We start from the raw sequence: 17,889 nt of genomic DNA, 5'->3' as shown, positions 1-17,889 counted from the left end.
TAAAGGTGTGGCAAACCATTATAAAGGCATATATACACGTCTGAAACGCATTGCTAGGAAACCACGGTAACCAAAGTAAACGTTTCGAAAGTAATTGTTGAATCTCCAAAACTATTGTTGCCCGACAGTTTTTCGCCCATTTCGGGCATTTGCCCAGCTCTGACGAACTTTTAAAGTAGCCTACGGTTCAATCCTGGACCTGTTTGGTATATATGCAAAATCTGGGGACGATTGGCCTAAAACTGTAGATTTGTATAAAGAGAATACATACATACTTTCACATTTATATATAAGATAATATTGTCGATTAGTTTTTAGTTTTCATATGTATTGATTTTATTTAGTGTTGCTGAATCGTGTTATTGATTTTATTTAGTGTTGCTGAATATTTGTAGGGTGCTGTAGCCTAGGTTGATACTATACTCACCTAAAGTACCAAAGGATGTGTAGAGGTGTTGCGAGTTCGATACCTGGTTCGTTCTTGTCAGAAACTTTCCTGACATCAGGTGCAGCAGAAATGGCAACATGACCACAGAAAAGAGATTGCTTACCGCAGGGAGCCCCCACACCAAGGGGTTAGCGCACCAACCTCTCTGAGTATGAAAAAAGGACAAAATATCTAATGCTGCCATTCAGAATCTGGAATAAATTATAGGTCCTGGTCTAATTAGCCCTCCTGTGCAGAAAATGACTGTGGTGCGACAAAAATGATCTGAATATTATAGTATTTATGAACCATATCATTGATATTTTTTTCCAGCACCTTGTATAGCAGTTTTTACCAAGGCATTTTTATAATTTAAAACATTTCTATCAGATCTGTGGACAGGTGTTTTTATATTGATGCTTTGATGAAACGTTGAAGGGAAACATCAGCTCTAGCCTGCAGGATTAATAGCTCCAGTAATTCTCTCTCAGGACATGGGTCTGGGTGGAGAGGCCGCTTGATCATGGACTTTGATGTCAAGACATTTTTTTTACTTGCATCACTGTCTGTCATCCAGCAGCCATTTTCTTGGAACATACATCCTAACATAAAAATAAGTGTAGCCTCTTCCCTACGCTAGTGGCTGATTTCAGGCTACTGCTGGAGCTTCCAACATGAGACTAACGATGTACGATGTACGTAACAGGAAATGATACCTTTGACTGTGAATGAGCTAAACCAACTTAGTTATACATTTTAGTGGAATAAATCAATGTTTCTTTTTTCCTCTTATTACTGTTTTAGTATTCAAGACTATTGATCTATATTTCCTAAATCTGTTTCATTCATTCTACTCTTTTAATTTTATTCTTAACTGGCATTTGACACAAATTTCATGCAATTTCTGTACTACTTGCTTATTTATATCTGCCATGTATAGAGATGTAAAATTCTCGAGAATAATCTTTTAGGAGGATATTCTCTGGAAGGACTACTATTATAAATTACTTGAGAATATTCTCCTGTTTATTTATAATGTAGTTATATATAATATCCTTGAAACCATTTCTCTTCCCGTCAAGAAGACTGGGAATATTAAAGTTTGTAACCCGTAATGTTAAAGTTTGAAAGCAGGAAAATGAAACCACTATTGCTGAATTGCACAACTTGCAAAGAAATATGAGCGATAAAGAATTTAAGTGTATGTACATTGACGAAAACAACAGTTCTGTATCTTAGAATAAAGGTGACTATTGAAGAATAGCTTTCTTCATCAATCACCTTTTGGCTTAATTTTTTGTTTTCAACGTATTTCTGAAAATTTATCTAATTTTAAAATAATGTTTTAGGGTTTTAATCTTAAGATTTCTAAAATCTTTATAACCAAATTTTTATATACAGAGAATATTCTCAAGCTGAATGTTGTCATTGTGGGGTGATTATGCCAAAAATTGTTTTTTGTCTCAGGCAATAAAAACTGATATATATTTTATAATATAAACAAAACTAGTAAAAACATTATGCATTTTTCTTTTAAATAATATCGATTATTCTCCAATTTTTACACCCAGGAGAATATTCTCGCATGTCTAGCCATGTAAATTTTTAAAGATTTGTATTTATTCATTGAAAAAATGGGCATTATTTTCCATTATAATTATCTTCTGATTTGCATACTGCTTTCTCTATGTGATAACATTACTTAATTTCACTAATTTTATAACACACCAAATAGTATTTAAATGCTTTTAGAAAAGGGCAAATATACTATTTTATGTATCTTGTAACAATCAGAAATATTGATTTTCAATGTTATTTTAATGGTTTATTTACAATAGTTAAAACAATTAAGTTAATAATTATAATTCTTTCACACACTTCCCTTCGATTCAAATTGAATACAATTCTTTAATTTAGATGAAAAAAACAACAATTGGCAGCCCATAATTGAGGTATAATTTTATGGGGAATGACGGGTCAAATTAAGTTTGACTTTGCTACACGCCCTTAACTAGTCTGGGGCACTGCCCAGGACCCCGAGCCAAGTGGGTCCCCTACATAAAATTATGCATATATTTTGCTTAGAAATACCACATTCAAGAAGCCTCCACGAAAAAATCTGTTTTGAGAAGGCACGTTATGGTCTTGCCTTGCTGTACATTAATGGAATTATCACAAAAATTAAAAAATTTGCCTGGTTTTAATTTATACAAAAATTGCCACGTTTTCAAGACAAATAAAATTCAATTGGTTGAATGGTCAATGGTTCAATTGACCATTCGACTAATAACCTAAACTCCTAATAAGTCGTCATTTTTCTTCAGGCCCTTCCAGGGGATGTACCACCTTCTGATTCTTAATAAGAATCCGCTTCTTAACTATGGATTTGATCTTTAGTTAAGAATATCGGATGATTAAGTATGGATATGTTTGTTTTTTACTGTAACATGTTAAAAAAATGTTATGTATTTATAATTTCTTCAAAACCGTATTCACATTTGCTGAAATAATCTCCGCCATTTTTTCAGGCTAGCGTCGCTCTAAAATTTCTTTTCCTCCTTATCTTGTCAACAACAAGCTGTTGTTAATTTTTAGCTGGGCGCTGATTGGCCAATGGCGAAATTCCCCGAAAGGGAAATTTATCGGCCTGTCCATCGTCACGTGACCTTAAGAATAACTTTTAACAATCACATCGTGGTTGCATTCGGAGCTCGATTCTTAACGTGATTCTTACGAACCGATTCTTACGTATGGATGATTGGTTATTAAGAATCAGAAGGTGGTACACCCCCAGCTCTCATAGACAACAATATTATTAAACCCTCGTTTACTCGTCGTTAATTTTGGTTAACTCGTCACTATGAGAAAGTGGAACAGACTATTTTTATGGCTACCAATTAAAAAATAGCTTGTTAACAGCATTGTCATATGCTTAAAAGTCACCATAAAATCCTATATACCCAAACGGAACAGTTTGAAATTTAAACAAAATATCTTTGTTGAAAGAAATTAGACATTCTTTCCCAAGTTGAGGTCTTCTGTTTACTTTTCCCAGCCCAGGGCCCCTCCACCAAGTCATACGTGTTCAAGATTACTTTGTGGTTGTATCATGAACTACTGATGAACAAACACAAATTATAAATTTGATGTACATGTAAAATTAATGTACAATAGAGAGTTCTATTATGAAGGAAAGCTGCTTATTCTAACAGTTGCTCCGTTAGTCTAAATTAAAAATTATTGGTATAAATCGAAAGTGTACAGTACATTTTACCACAATAATTTAAGTAATAAGAGAGAAAAAAAAAGGTAAAAAATGATATTATTTATTCTTTTGCAATGTAAATTTTATTAATATTATTTTGGTTCACACTTTAGTAAATGTCATATTACCTTAAATTTTTTTATACGATTTTCACGACATTGCACATTAAAACTGATGGCACTCCGGTTAAGTTGTCACTCCGTTTAAGCAGTCATAATTTTTCGATAACTTGAGGTGACAACTTATCGAGGTTTTACTGTACTTTTACTTTTGAAGTACAACTTTCTTTTGAAGTTTAATGAATTTGTGCAATAAAGTGATAGTCAATTTTATGTTACAAAGAAATTAGTGGAAGCGAGTGATCTGTTGTATTGCATTGCAAATATTTCATATGAATTCATCTGCATTTTGATTTTCACATTTTTCTAAATTCATTTCTATACGTAAACTTATCTAGAATTAGAGAGCTATATATATATATCCTTCTGTACTATTCTACTGAAGATAAGTAAATTCCGGGTATGTCTTTCTGTATTTCTTTTAATTGAGTAATTTCAGGCCTTTGTCACATTACAATAACATGCATTACATTGGCTTATGAATTTTGATGCTATTCAAAAGTATTTCAAAAACTTTAAGAACAATTGTCCAAGTTTGAAAGCAAAATAATTAATCCTGAAATAATTCCAAAATTTCATAAATTATGTGGAATAGACAGTCACGTCGCAAGCATCAAATTAATCCCATTTCTGTATGAGATTTTAATATCCTCAAAGAATTTTTTTGAGAATAGCCTGTGTGAAAGAAGCTATTATACTCTAGAAAAATTCAAATGAATGTAATGATATTTATTATGTGTGCACTCTGTTCAGGGGCGTAGTCAGGAATGATTTTTGGAGTAGGACGGAAAAGGTTTGGGAGGACGGAGTGTAAGGAATCTCTCTCACACATATAAACTTATGGTTACCATCTCTTAAAAGCATTCCAATCAATAGAAACTGATTTAAGACAGCATATAAAAGCATTACCTTCTGCGATACTTTACTTTCTTTCCAAAATTTTTTGCAAATGTAGAAGTGCAGATAATAGATTCAGTTATACGAGAATGATGAAGATATCTAAGAAAATTATGAACACTAAACAGAAAAATGTAATGATGAAAATTCAGGTGTGTGTGTGTGTCGTGAGAATTATTAAAAGTTCAGAATATTTTATGAAAGAAACATTTAATCAAAAATTAATATGAAAATTTTAATTCCAACAATGTTGATCATTTCGAATAAATGAAGAAAATTAAAGCTAATGATAATGTGCCAAGTCATTTTTCTGAGGGCCTACTTGGCAAATTCTAGAAAATTTCACCCATATCTCATTTTTGTGGGGGGCCCTCGTCTCTTGAGGCCCCTGGGCCGTGCCTGCGTGGGCCTATGCCTTCAGACGACACTGAATGACAAATATATTTAGAATTGAATTTTTTACGGTCATGAAAACCCTGAATTTTTTTGAAAAAGTAATTTGTGAAAATCAGTAAAAGCCCTAAATATATGTAAGAGGGGGGAGATAAGAAGAATGACACGTAATTGTTTTCACTTCCAAGTTCACTGTCCCATGGCCCCCACAAGGACAGGGCTAAAGCCCGGGATGATTCTTACCAATTTTTGTTTTTTAACACTATAAATTCGCTATGGAAGGGCCATCAAAGATCTCAGCCTAAGGACCTTGCTGCAGGATGTGGGGCACCATGTCAGAAGTAGGGTCCCCAGGGTACAAGAACTCCCTACTTCAGCAGATATACCGTTATCAGCTCCGGCGCGGGGTTATGTGTTTACATAACGCTATCCTAGAATCCTGAACGGGAAGTTTAATATTTTTGTTTCATATAAATTCACAGGAAAATCAAAGTAGGCTTCGTGAAAAGACTACGATTGGGGATTCCTTCAAACTCCTGGCCTAAACAGTGCCGCCTTAACACGGGCCCCACCCGAGCATGACCCGGGAGCCTCAAGTGTGCAGAGTGCCACATGGTAATCAGATCTCGTAATGATTTCGAAATTAAGCATGCAAATCGGTAAGCAATCGTTTGGGTGGGGGGGGACCTAAAAAAAATCAATTTGTCCAAAGGCCCATGATGAACTTACGACGGGCCTAGGGTTCCATCTGTAGGCTGTGTATGTATATCATATTTGAGTATGTTATAATGCGTGTGACATTTTTCCATTGCATATCTATAAATCAATAAAAAATTATGGTTTATAAATCTCTTTACAAGCATATTTAAACTCAAAACGGAACTTCTTTTTTTTTCATTTATCAGATCGCTTGATATCATTAGCCTATACATTTTAATCAGGGCTGTAGTGTGCCTTCTCGGGGCAGATGTTCCTTGGGCACCTCTTGCAAGGGTAAATGTGGAACAAATATAAACTTTTGCGGGGCCCCATTCAACTCGGAGCCCAGGGGGAGTATCCCCGTTGCCCCAGCCTAGTTACGGCCCTTATTTTAATCCCGTTTTACGACACTTAATATTTAGCGGCCTGGTGCGGACGGTAACCAGTGCGTTTTAACACATGGGCCCACCCGGGCCTCAAGAGAAGAGAGCCTCACAAAAATGAGATTTGGTTGAAATTTTCTAGAATTTATCTCAAAAAACCGCTGGGCCCGGTGGCCCATGATTATGCTCTTAAGACGGCCCTGCCGCTAACTTCACACTTTTGTAAGTTCGGCATTAATGTAATGCAACCATGTTTTCCAAAACAAGGCAATTTGTTTGTTTTCCAAATAACATCAGTGAATAATTTTCGTTGAGATAAGAAATTCACAATACAAAGAATATTTTTTACCATTTCTGTAATATAAATTCCACCAAATGCGTATTTTGATTGGAATGAGGAGATAGATTATTTTATACCGTAAAATACAGAATATATATATATATATGGTCATTTAGTTTTGCTAATCAAGTTTTTGTTTTGAGAAATGGCAACAAAAGATCATCTCTTTCTCCCTTGGCGACGACAGTTCATGCGATAAGCTATTTATTGTGGTAACCTTGACTAGATACAACGCAAAGGATTCTGGGACTGACACCACGACGTCACAGAGGAGATCCAAGTTCTGCGCATGCGCTTTGAGTACTATTCCATTCCGTTTCTTGATCCCTAACGTCTTGTACCATGTACTGCCACTTTCTTCACCAAATCTCTCGCAGCCGGTAACCCATTCATTTTTGTTACATCATCGGCAGCCAATCATATCACGGAGCCGTTTTGGGTTTTAACGGCTCATTGTCATAGCCCTCTCTTTCTCGTTAGCCCCGGGCGCTCACGTGATGACAGGCTAGATCAAGGCTGAAGGCAGACTCGAATAGAGACAGACTCGATGGAAAGTCAGTTGTGATTGAAAAATTGTTAGCTCTCTGATTAGCCTGTAAATACGTGTATAAATTGCTGTTCTGTAAATAAATCTGTGTTTGTCCGTCGAACCACTTCTTGTTTTTGCAAACTCGAAGTCTTGTGGAAAATTATCCGGAACACCAATTTTGCCGCATGCTTATCAAAATCAAAGGAAATCAAAGTACTGTCGTCTTGTTGTATGGCAGTTTAATTTCTAATTTTTTCCTCTAATTCTTTTGGAACATCATTAATGAAAATGAAATATATTTCATGGTTTCGAAAAATAAAAACTGTATGGCAAAACACACTGGCGAGTTTTGTCTGTGTGGAGTTGGAAGTATCAGGAGTTTAATAACATTAGAACCCCATAAAAAACAATTTATATTTCCAGAAAGTGATACAGTAAGTGGAATGACACGACCCGGGTGACGTACTAACGAGGTTTGACTGTATACGTCGGTTCTGATGACTTTCTGGTTAATGTAGGCTTTGGAACTAGTAAGATGGATTACAGCAATTCTGAAACGATGTTTTGTGTTTTTAATCATGTCCATTTCAAGAAAAAAAAAATGCACCTTGAGTTTTTTAGAACTCTTGTAAAACATTGAGCTTTTAAAAACGGCGTGATCGTAGAATAAAGGCTTTGATTGAATGCGATTTATCCAGGGTTATATCATACCATACTGCAGTTTCGCGTGGTCGTTTTATCATATAGGATAGTCTTTACACGGAAAACATTAATGGCTTATCTTTCTGAACATTGTAATAACTAGAGCCCGGATTATATGCACTAAAAAAGTGGCAAAATATGCACTTAAAAATGTGCACTTAAAATACAAAATGTGCACTGAAAATTCCAAAATATGCATTAAACACCCCAGAATATGCATTAGAAATCTTGAAAAAGTCAAAAATTCCGAAATATGTATAAAAAAAGGGAAAATATGCATTAAAAAAGAGAAAATATGCATTAAAAAATACACCATGCAAAAAGAGCGAATGTGTTTTTAAAATACATGTTTTCTATTGGTGCATATGTGTTTCATTTTTACCAAAAAATATCCCCTCATATATATATGTATACAGCATATGCAAATAACTTCTACATATTTTTTATTCAGGCATTTTTTTAGTTTTCAGTTTGTTGTAGCTGCTCAATAACGAAAATAGCAGTAATAAAAGAATTTCGACACTATTTCTAAAAACAAAATTAACATTTTGACACATCTCTGGAAATAGCCTTACAATAAAACAGTTAGTAGTCGTAAAATACTTTATAAATATGTATTAATTCACTAAATTTCACATACCGGGAAAAAAATCGATGTTATGAAAATATTACGAACAATATTTATTTGGAAAATTATAAAAAAAAAAGTGAGTTTAAGTAAACCTTCAAAAATATGCACTTATACTGGAAATTCTTTGATTTTATGCATTTATATGCATTAATACTAAAAAAGGCCAAAATATGCAAATGCATATGCATTTGCATATAATCCGGGCTCTAGTAATAACCAACGGAATGGTCGTTTCAACGAACCTTGACCGTCAAGTACCATTCCACTTTGCCGGGTCGAAGTTTGGTTCTATTCCCAAGAAACGATAAACACCACACTACAGCGTGTGGTTTTTTAAGAGAACGACGATCCAGTTTAAAAGTTGTCATACTATATATTTTAAACATATTTATCTCATAACAAAATAACTTGTCTATTTTTTAACAACTTAATAATGATACATTTATAATTTAAATTAAAGTTAAAATTTTAAGCTCGAAATATTGATCGAATTCTTTAAAGTAAATCAGCCTCACTAAACCCTCTTACAAATTTTCGTGATAAAAAACGCAACCTAGATGGCAAAATAGTAGATTTCTCTTCAAACAATTTTGTTTTTGTCCAAAATCACGCAATCAAACATTTTTTTTTTTAAACAGATGAAATTCAGAAAATCCCCATAAAACACGACTCATTATTAATGAATTCCTTGGGAAGTTGCCTTGAAGTCTCGCAGCTCACTAAGGGCGGTATTCACCGACATCGTTTAAACTAGTCACAATTTTTTGACAATTATCAACACGGATTGGTTAAATTCAGGTTTTTAACCAATCTGTATTGATCTCCTATCCAAAAATTGTGACTACATTTTATCGGACTGGACTTGCGTTTGCCTCTCAAACCAGACAGTCACGCTGTCCGAAGGAAGGGTTTGTCCTTTGTCTTCAACCGTCACATTCCTTCTACAACAGCTCGCACTCTCCAAAAGGTTCGGCACCATTGGCTTACAGCTTCATAAAGTTTGAAATGACCTGCTGATTTATGGTTTGCGTAAGATTCGCATATGGAGGAGGGAACTTATAGAAAAATCGCCAAGTGGCCATTAGACTTCTCAGTTTCTCCATTATTTCTTTAGATTTAATCTTTTTTTTTTTTTTTTCAGCTTGCGTGTTCGTAAACCGAGACGTGTTCGTTAACCAAATTATTTCAGTTGTTTGTAAACCGAATTGTTCGCACACCGAGACCTTCGTAAACCAAGGGACCGACAGTACATGGAAATTTATTTTTTTCTATTGCGGTTCACCAAACACGCACACACATCGTTTACGAATTAATGAAATTGACTTAAGTTAGTCTAAAGTAAACTCTTCTTCTTCGACACTGACACTGAAATGACATGTGAACTGGGGTTCCAGAGTCCACTGAAGGGGAGGGGGGGCCCCCCCTCCCTCCCATCTTTCCTCGCCATTTGAGTAGCGAATATAATGCGTTTAACCATGACATATGTGCAGATTTATTGAATATTTATTACTTTCCTTGCGGGGTTTCAAGGTTAAAACGTAATTCCATCGGTGCGCGAGAGCAGCATAGACAGATAATCATAAATTTCGATCGCATTTCTATTATTTTCTTAGGGGGGGGGGAGGGGGAACGGGATCGAGTCGTGAAGGTTTTCCATCCCTAAAAGGGGTCTTCTAAGGGCCGTAGGTGCCTAAGCACCATGCGTCATGTTATAAGCATACAAGTTTGGTATTTATATCTATCAGTTATTAATATGAAAATTAAATGAATGAAAAGTTTTCCCATCACCAGTAAAATTATTTACACCTATTCACATTAGTTTAAAATATTTACATTATGTACAATCTTCTTTTCCCTGTTAATGGGGATAAGGATCTATCGTCGCTCCTTTATCTCTTGGTTGCTTTTCTCCTTTCCTTTCTTTTCTTACTTGTGGGAGGGGGGGGGGGACTGCTTTCCTTTGCTCCTGTTACCTACAAGAGATAGTATTAAGGATGGGGGGGGGGCGATATACGTTTTCCTCCCTAAAGCCGGGTTTTCCTAGGAATAGGTTTGTTGCGCAGCGTGAACCGAATTAGACTATTTCGCGCCGACAGAATCGTGTTACATAATCACGCTACGCGTTTGCGTTTTCCTAGCGAGGCGCATCAGATCAGGGCGGCTATATAAAGTATATGGCTTTGGCATCAGCTAATCTGTCGTCTGCATGCTCCGGTTTGAAGGGAAGGGAAATAAAACACACAAGAGTGAAGAGAATATCGGCAAAACCGGCGGCGCACGACACATTTGACTCCTCCAGAAGCAGTCGGCCAATCACGCCCGACGTAAAGCGCCGTCGTGAGCCGTATTACGCTCTGTAGGAAAACACTGCTTTTCTTATTGGTGAGCGGACGGCGTGTCTCGCTGGGCGAATCACGTTGCGCGCGGCACAGGAAACCTGCTCCTAGGAAAACCCGGCTGTGTGGACGGCATTATCTGAGCTCCCTCGACTACAAGAAATGCGTTTTGTGGAAGGTTTACTGGGTGGATGCCCGTAATCCACATGAATATCGTCTTGTTAGCATTTAGCTTAACTCTGTTGTTGATACGCCATCTCTCTATCTCTCTAGCATTCCTTTGAAGGGCATCCAATCCTTCAATGGGTCACGATGGCACTGGGCGACCGCGCTGTCATCAGCGTAAAGAGCCGTGAGTCCTGTTGGGCTCACGGGGAAGTCGTTCATACGGTAATTATGTAGTGCCGGTCCGAGAACGCTTCCTTGGGCTATTGAGGACCTTATTGGTCGCTCGTAGGAGTATGTTTCATTAATTTTGACTTTGAAGGTTCTTCCCTCCAAGTAATTTTTGACAAAGTTAATGTAAATTAATAGAAGCAAAGGAATCAAGTACTTTAATTCCATGACCCCACAAGGGTGGGGCTGTCAGGCAGGATCGTCTTACGAGAATCATGGGCCCCCGAGCCAAGGGAATTTTTGGAGGCCCAACCTGAAAAATTCTCGAAAAATTCAACTACGCCCCCTTTTTCTGAGGCATCTCTTCTCTTGAGGCCCTTCGGGCATGGAGAAGCGGCTGAGTCAGCGATTCTACGACGCTCGGTTAATGACATAAAGGCCGCATTACAACTTACAGGACACCCTGCATATCTACTCTATAATATGATGGCAGTGCATTGCTCATCGAAATCAGAGTGGGAAACTGGCAATTGAATGACTATTTTGCAGGCATTCGCAGTGCCTGAGGCTTTTGCTTTATAATTAAAAAACGTCTTAGGTCCATTGGAGGAGTTTGGGGGGGGCTTTGCCCCTTAGTATGAAGATAAATTTAATTTTCTCCATCAGCAAAAATGGTAAAAGAAAGCCTCAGCTTCTTATTGTTTAAAGCCATGCTTGAGTTCAAAAGCTGTGTGAAGTTATCTCGTTTTAAACTTACAATTCTTGTACCTCGTGGGTGACAAAAAATATTTTCGAAAACTTTCTCATGAAACTCGAGTTTCAAAAAAAAAAAAAAGAAATAGCATTCCCTTATGGCCAATGTTACTGGAGATATAATTTTCGACAAACTTTTCATTACATGTTTAATTGGTATATAATTGGTAATATAATTTTCATTCAAAACATACATTACTTAATTAATCATTTTCGAAATAATTTTCATTCCTTACATATTTATAATTAAAGCGTTCTTCGCTCGCTCACGGACTCGGTAGCTCGATCTAACAATCCTCACTCATCCACTCGCCGATATTTACTCGCTCTCTCAATCACGAAATTAGTAGCTCGCTCGTCAACCAACTTACCCACACAGTCGACTGTAAACTTGCGCGTTCACTCACTCGCAAACACTTGTCCACTCATTTGCTCACTCACGCTTTCACTCGCCCACTCACTCAGCCGCTCCCGCTCCTCGGGAAGGGAGGCATGCGTTAAGACGGCACCGCCTAAAGTTCACACCAGGCGTCCTCCTTTTTTAGTTTTGAATCTGGTAACCCTATCTAAAGACGACATAATCAGTATTTTCACTTATTTGTTCGATCATCCATATTGCCCGAATGTTTTTGTGGAAAAAAATAATTATTTTTTCTACATAAAAAAATCGATGATTGCAAATGTACGAATTTTGTTGCCGAAATTTTTCTCTCATAAAAATTCCTCGAACTAAAACGTTCACTAAGACAAATGTAAGCGATTAATATTCCTATTTATAATTGTAATTATCATAATATAATTTATGAGTGGGAAAATAATTTCATCGTTTGACTTCAATAAAGAATAAAAATTTAAGTAGGCTTCGTGTAAAAAACGGGGAAAACCGGGCCACTTTCGCTAAACAGTCGGAACGGCCGAAAAAAAACAGAAAAAACCGGGACTGTACCAGGGAATATGGGACGTATGGTCACCCAACTCGTTATGCTATAAAAATTAACAAATAACTCTCTCTCTCTCAATTTCTCATCATCGCATGAGTTGCCTGAAATTTCGAGATTAGATGGCAGCACCAACAGTATATAAATAAACCCTCAGAGTCTCTGTCGTCTGCTTCTCTCCAGGTTCCTTGTTTTGGAAGTCTCCTTGTGTCCTGAACAAATCACTGAACTGGAAATTTAAACTGCCAGTTCTGTTTGTGGGCTTAGCTTGTAGGGAACAGAACAAACCATCTGTCGTCTGCTCATTGAGGTTCTTTGTTTTGGACGTCTCCTTATGCTCAAATAAAATAACTGAACTCTTAGTTTGAATTTTCAGTTCAGTTCATGAGCTTTTGTTTATAAGGAACAGAGCGGAATAAAGAATACAGTTTTTTTATTTTAAAATTCATTATCACCATACGAGTCACTTTTAAATTTGAAATTAGATGGCAGTACATTACATAAAGTTGAGTGTGGAAAAATTCACTTTTTAAAATCTTACCTGTCGTGTGCTTGTGTGTAGGTCCTTTGTTTTGGATGTCTCCTTGGGTCTTGAAAAAAATACTGAACTGGAAGTTTGATTTTTCAGATCAGTTTATAAGCTTGCGCTGGGCCGGCGAGACTTTTCAATGGGGAGATCGGCCTGCATTTGTGCCTCGAAGTTTTTCATTAATACTTAAAATTATCTCTTTCATTAATTCTAAAATTTCCCTTTCATTAATGTTGGAATTATCTCTTTCCTTAATTCTGGAATGGGGCGCATTACGGGGCTAACGAGAAAGAGCTCTCTTTCTCGTTAGCCCCGCTCTCCAGTAATATAAGCTCGATGGAGGCTTGATTTATATCATTGAGAAGATTTATATACTGTTGGTGCTGCCATCTAATCTCGAAATTTCAGGCAACTCATGCGATGACGAAGAGAGAGAGAGAGTTTATTTTTTAGCATAAAATTTTTTTGAGACGAAAATTTCGGCAACAAAATTCGTACATTTGCAATAATCGATTTTATGTAGAAAAAATAATTATTTCTTTAAACAAAAAAATTCAGACAATATGGATGATCGAGCAAATAAGCGAAAATAAGGATTATGTCGTCTTTAGATAGGGTTACCAGATTCAAAACTGAAAAAAAAGGACGCCTTATGTGAACCTTAGGCACAAGTCTTAACGCATGGCTCCCCGGGCCGTGCCCGAAGGGCCTCAAGAGAAGAGGTGACTCAGAAAAACGAGACGTAAGTGAATTTTTCAGGTAGGGCCTCCAAAAAATCCCGTGGCTTGGACCCATGATGCTCTTAAGACGATCCTGCCTGTCAACCCCACCTTTGTGGGGGTCATGGAATTCCAGTGCTTGATACTTTTGCTTCTATTAATTTACATTAATTAAACAAAAGCAGCAATAAAAAATTCGAAAAATTATCAAAGTTATCGAATTGCAACGTATATTTGATGAAGCGCTTTAAAAGTATGACAAAAATTTATGACTGTTCAATATGATTCGAGTCACGATGAAGTGTCAGCTGGTAGACCACGCGCTAAATTATTATTAATAATCTCTGAATATTTTGTAAAATTAATTTAAATGCCATTCTCTCTCAATGGATCGTGTTTGATTACGACCCAGACCATGGCCCCCAACAAGAGGTGGGCTGACAAGGCTCCAGCCCTGGGGCCCGGGAGGATTTTAATCATTTTTTTGATTTTTCACGCTATAAATTCATCATAAAGGGGGTCCGTGAAAGATCCCAGCCTAGGGGCCCTGATTCAAGATGTGGGGGCCATGATCCACACTATCAACGCGTTCGCAAAATGTGCGAAAAAAATGTGTATAATAGAATGCGGTCTTTGTGAAAAAAATTTTCCCTTCAAGATTTACCCATAATATAACCAACAGGCAGGGGCCGCAAATAGTGGGAAGGGGGAGCATGCGGCTCTGGTGTCCGGGGCGCATCACAAAAGGGGGCGCAAATTTCACTATTCAAGCTATCCTTCAGCATTACTAGGGGGGTGCCTAAATGAGTGGTTGCCCCGGCTAACCAAGTATCCAGTTGCGGCCCTGACAGTAGGTATCTTATTTCTGACGAATCACCGTTATATATATATATATCATTTCTTTTACTTCTGTGGATTAAACTACACAGTTGATCTACTAATGACCTACAAAAATCACGTTCCTTACTCTGTAGAACTTGGTTTACTGCATGGGCTTCATCTGGGCACTTCTGACACCGGGGTGTCAAGTGACAATTAGATCTGGTTCCGATTTTCAAGAGTAAATATGCAAATAGGTAGGTAGGAATTTTTAGCTACAGTCCGTTTCAGAACTTTACAGTGAAGAGGAAGCTACGAGGGAACCTCATCACTCGTTTCTATGGCAACAAAAGCCTCTTAACCGATGTATCGATGCGCAGCCTAGGTAAGGTCACTGCCGCTGTGGTGGTCGAGTGGTTATAGTGACGGACTCGTGATGCGAGGATCCGGGTTCAAACCCCACAGTGGTGGTCGGCTGAAGTTGGTTTTCTGTGGTTCCCAACTTCAAGGCGCGAATGCGAGCCGATCTCCCCGTTAAAAAGTCTCGCCACAGAGAGCAACAGGCCTACAACGTTACAAATATTCAATCATTACACTTCACTCACAATTTGAAGTATAGATGGCAGCACTGAAATATCATACACAACACTAGCTACACACTCAGACTGTTAGGTGCACTCACTTTGTTCCATACTCTGCCACGAAGCTGGGCTGGAAGAGATCTCGGCAACGGGATAAGTCCGGTGGCAGAGACCCTGGCGTTCATTCATTCAGGTAAGATCACTGAGCTGTAAGTAAACCTTATAAAATAAATGAAGTATTTTTTTTATATATATAAAATATTTTTATGAACAATCACATCTATTGCACTGAATTCAATTTTTTGGGAGGGCAAAACAGATTTTATAAAAATATAAATGTCTCATGTACAAGATGTTAAAATTTGTGTAGTTAGTGGAAGTTATATGCTTCCATTTAAATCAGATAAAATTTTATTAAATTAATTTTGCATTTTCACAAAATTTCTTTAATGTTTGCGATATAATCTTCTCCCTACGCTACGAGGCCATAATTTATTTGAGATTATATCCAGGCGTTAATAAGAAATTATTGTTTACTTGAATTTTAGATTAAAAAACTGTTCGAGAGAAATCTATTTTTTATTTGGGTTTTCAATTTTAAATGTAAATTCTAAAATATTTAATAGATGTGTACAACAATTTAATGTATGGAATGAATAAAGTGAATTCTACTGTAAATAATCTATCCATTATATGCATATAAAATTTTTTTTCTGTCTCTGTGTGTGTGTGCGTGGTGTTTTTTATTTGGACTAACCTCCACCAAATTGTTTTGTATGTACCAAACAGGAACTTACAAGAACTGTAGAATCTAAGAGCAGCTGAGAGTAAAAAAAGAGATGGCCAGGCCGGGTGCTATTTGACTGTGTATATACAGTCAAACCTCGTTAATGAGTCACTATTGGAAGAGCAAAAATATGACTTAGTAAGCGGAGTGATTCGTTAAACGGAGTGACGTGTTAACCGGGTGACGCACTAACGAGGTTTGACTGTATATATATATATATATTTGTTTACATGCCATTGGCAGAGAGGAAATAATTTCCTGGAGAGATATATTGAGAAAAAAAGTCACTAAAAAAGTAAAAAATACCTGTGGAGAGAGTACTCTTCCTCATACACACACATTTTCTTTCTTTTTTTCAGAATCAACAGTCGGGGCAGATGGTGTCAAATTGCGATAAGACCCCAGCTGTGGGAGTATACAACCCTTCCTCCAAATTGCGTAGAAACAGCATATCCCACTTTGTGTATGTATGTATGTAGAATCTTCTAACCCAGGATTCGCCCCTCTGCACATTGCGATTGGTGACGAATATAGTGGAAATCGTTGGTAGTCTCCCAGGGCGTTTTTTCCGCTTACATAACAGTATGCGATAATTTAAAGCATTTATTGCCCAAGTCCTAGTCTCTTGAACAGCAATGTCGGATGGCATGGCCTTCACAAGGGTGGAGACGGCGGAGCACCGAATAGTGTTCAGCGGAGGAGTGATGACAGAGCACCAGCCCCGGGAACTAAGACGATTATTATCTCTTTTTTTTCACTCCATGAATTTACTACACAGGATCCCCATAAAAAGCCCGATCTGGAAACCCACCAAAGATCCCAGCGCAGGAGTCCTGTTGCAGGATGTGGGGGGAGGGGAGCATGTTGCGTTTTCTGATTCATGTTCTTTCATGTTGCTAAATTTAAAATGTTTCCTATATTTTCATATACGATAAAAAAAGTTTGAACCGAAATGGTGTTTTATTCATGGAGCATTGGGGATTGAACACATTCACACAGTTTTCAAGTTCATTATTCTATTATTATTTTAATAAAAATCTCCAAACGAAATTTTGCTACATGCTATTGAATATAATTCTATGAAACATAATTTTAAACTTACCTTATATCTTTAAAGTTGTAGAAATGTTTTTCCATACGTTTGCTTTATGTTCTGCATTCCGATATTTTACATATTTTACGTGTGATTGATCATAAAGTACAAGAAACTTCCTGACCTCTTCTATTACACTGGTGAAATAAATTAAGAGAATTTGCATATTTTATCGAATTTCATGAAAAGAACTGAACTGAATGTAAAACCACTTCTTCTAGACAAAAATGCAAATCTTGTACGTCAAATAGATAACTGTACACGTGTGTGTAGGCGGAGCCAGTAGAGAAACAGGCTTTATAAGCGCGCGTAAGTTAAGACGCATTTCGTTCGATAGCACACCTCGGCGAATTTCTTGGTGTTATTTTGCAACAATCGGTTAATTTCAAATTGTAACAGTAAAAATGAGTAACCACCAACGTTTAGATGATGGAATGAGGTGGCGAATTGTGGGGAGGCTAGAAGCAGGCCAGTCTCAAGTCCAGATTTGTGGGGAGTTCGATTTAACGCCCAGCGTCGTGTGTAACACGGAAACAGTTCCAGGATACCGAATCCATCGAGAGAAAGCCTGGGCAAGGTCGTCCAAGAGCCACGACGGCCAGAGAAGATCGCC

The sequence above is a fragment of the Pholcus phalangioides genome, unplaced genomic scaffold (assembly GCF_987345545.1).
Source record: "Pholcus phalangioides strain wild (caught in Gottingen) unplaced genomic scaffold, Ppha-v1.0 ptg000010l_1, whole genome shotgun sequence".
Classification (NCBI taxonomy): Eukaryota; Metazoa; Arthropoda; class Arachnida; order Araneae; family Pholcidae; genus Pholcus; species Pholcus phalangioides.
The sequence above is the reverse complement of the archived record's forward strand: the minus strand, read 5'-3'. Positions refer to the sequence as shown.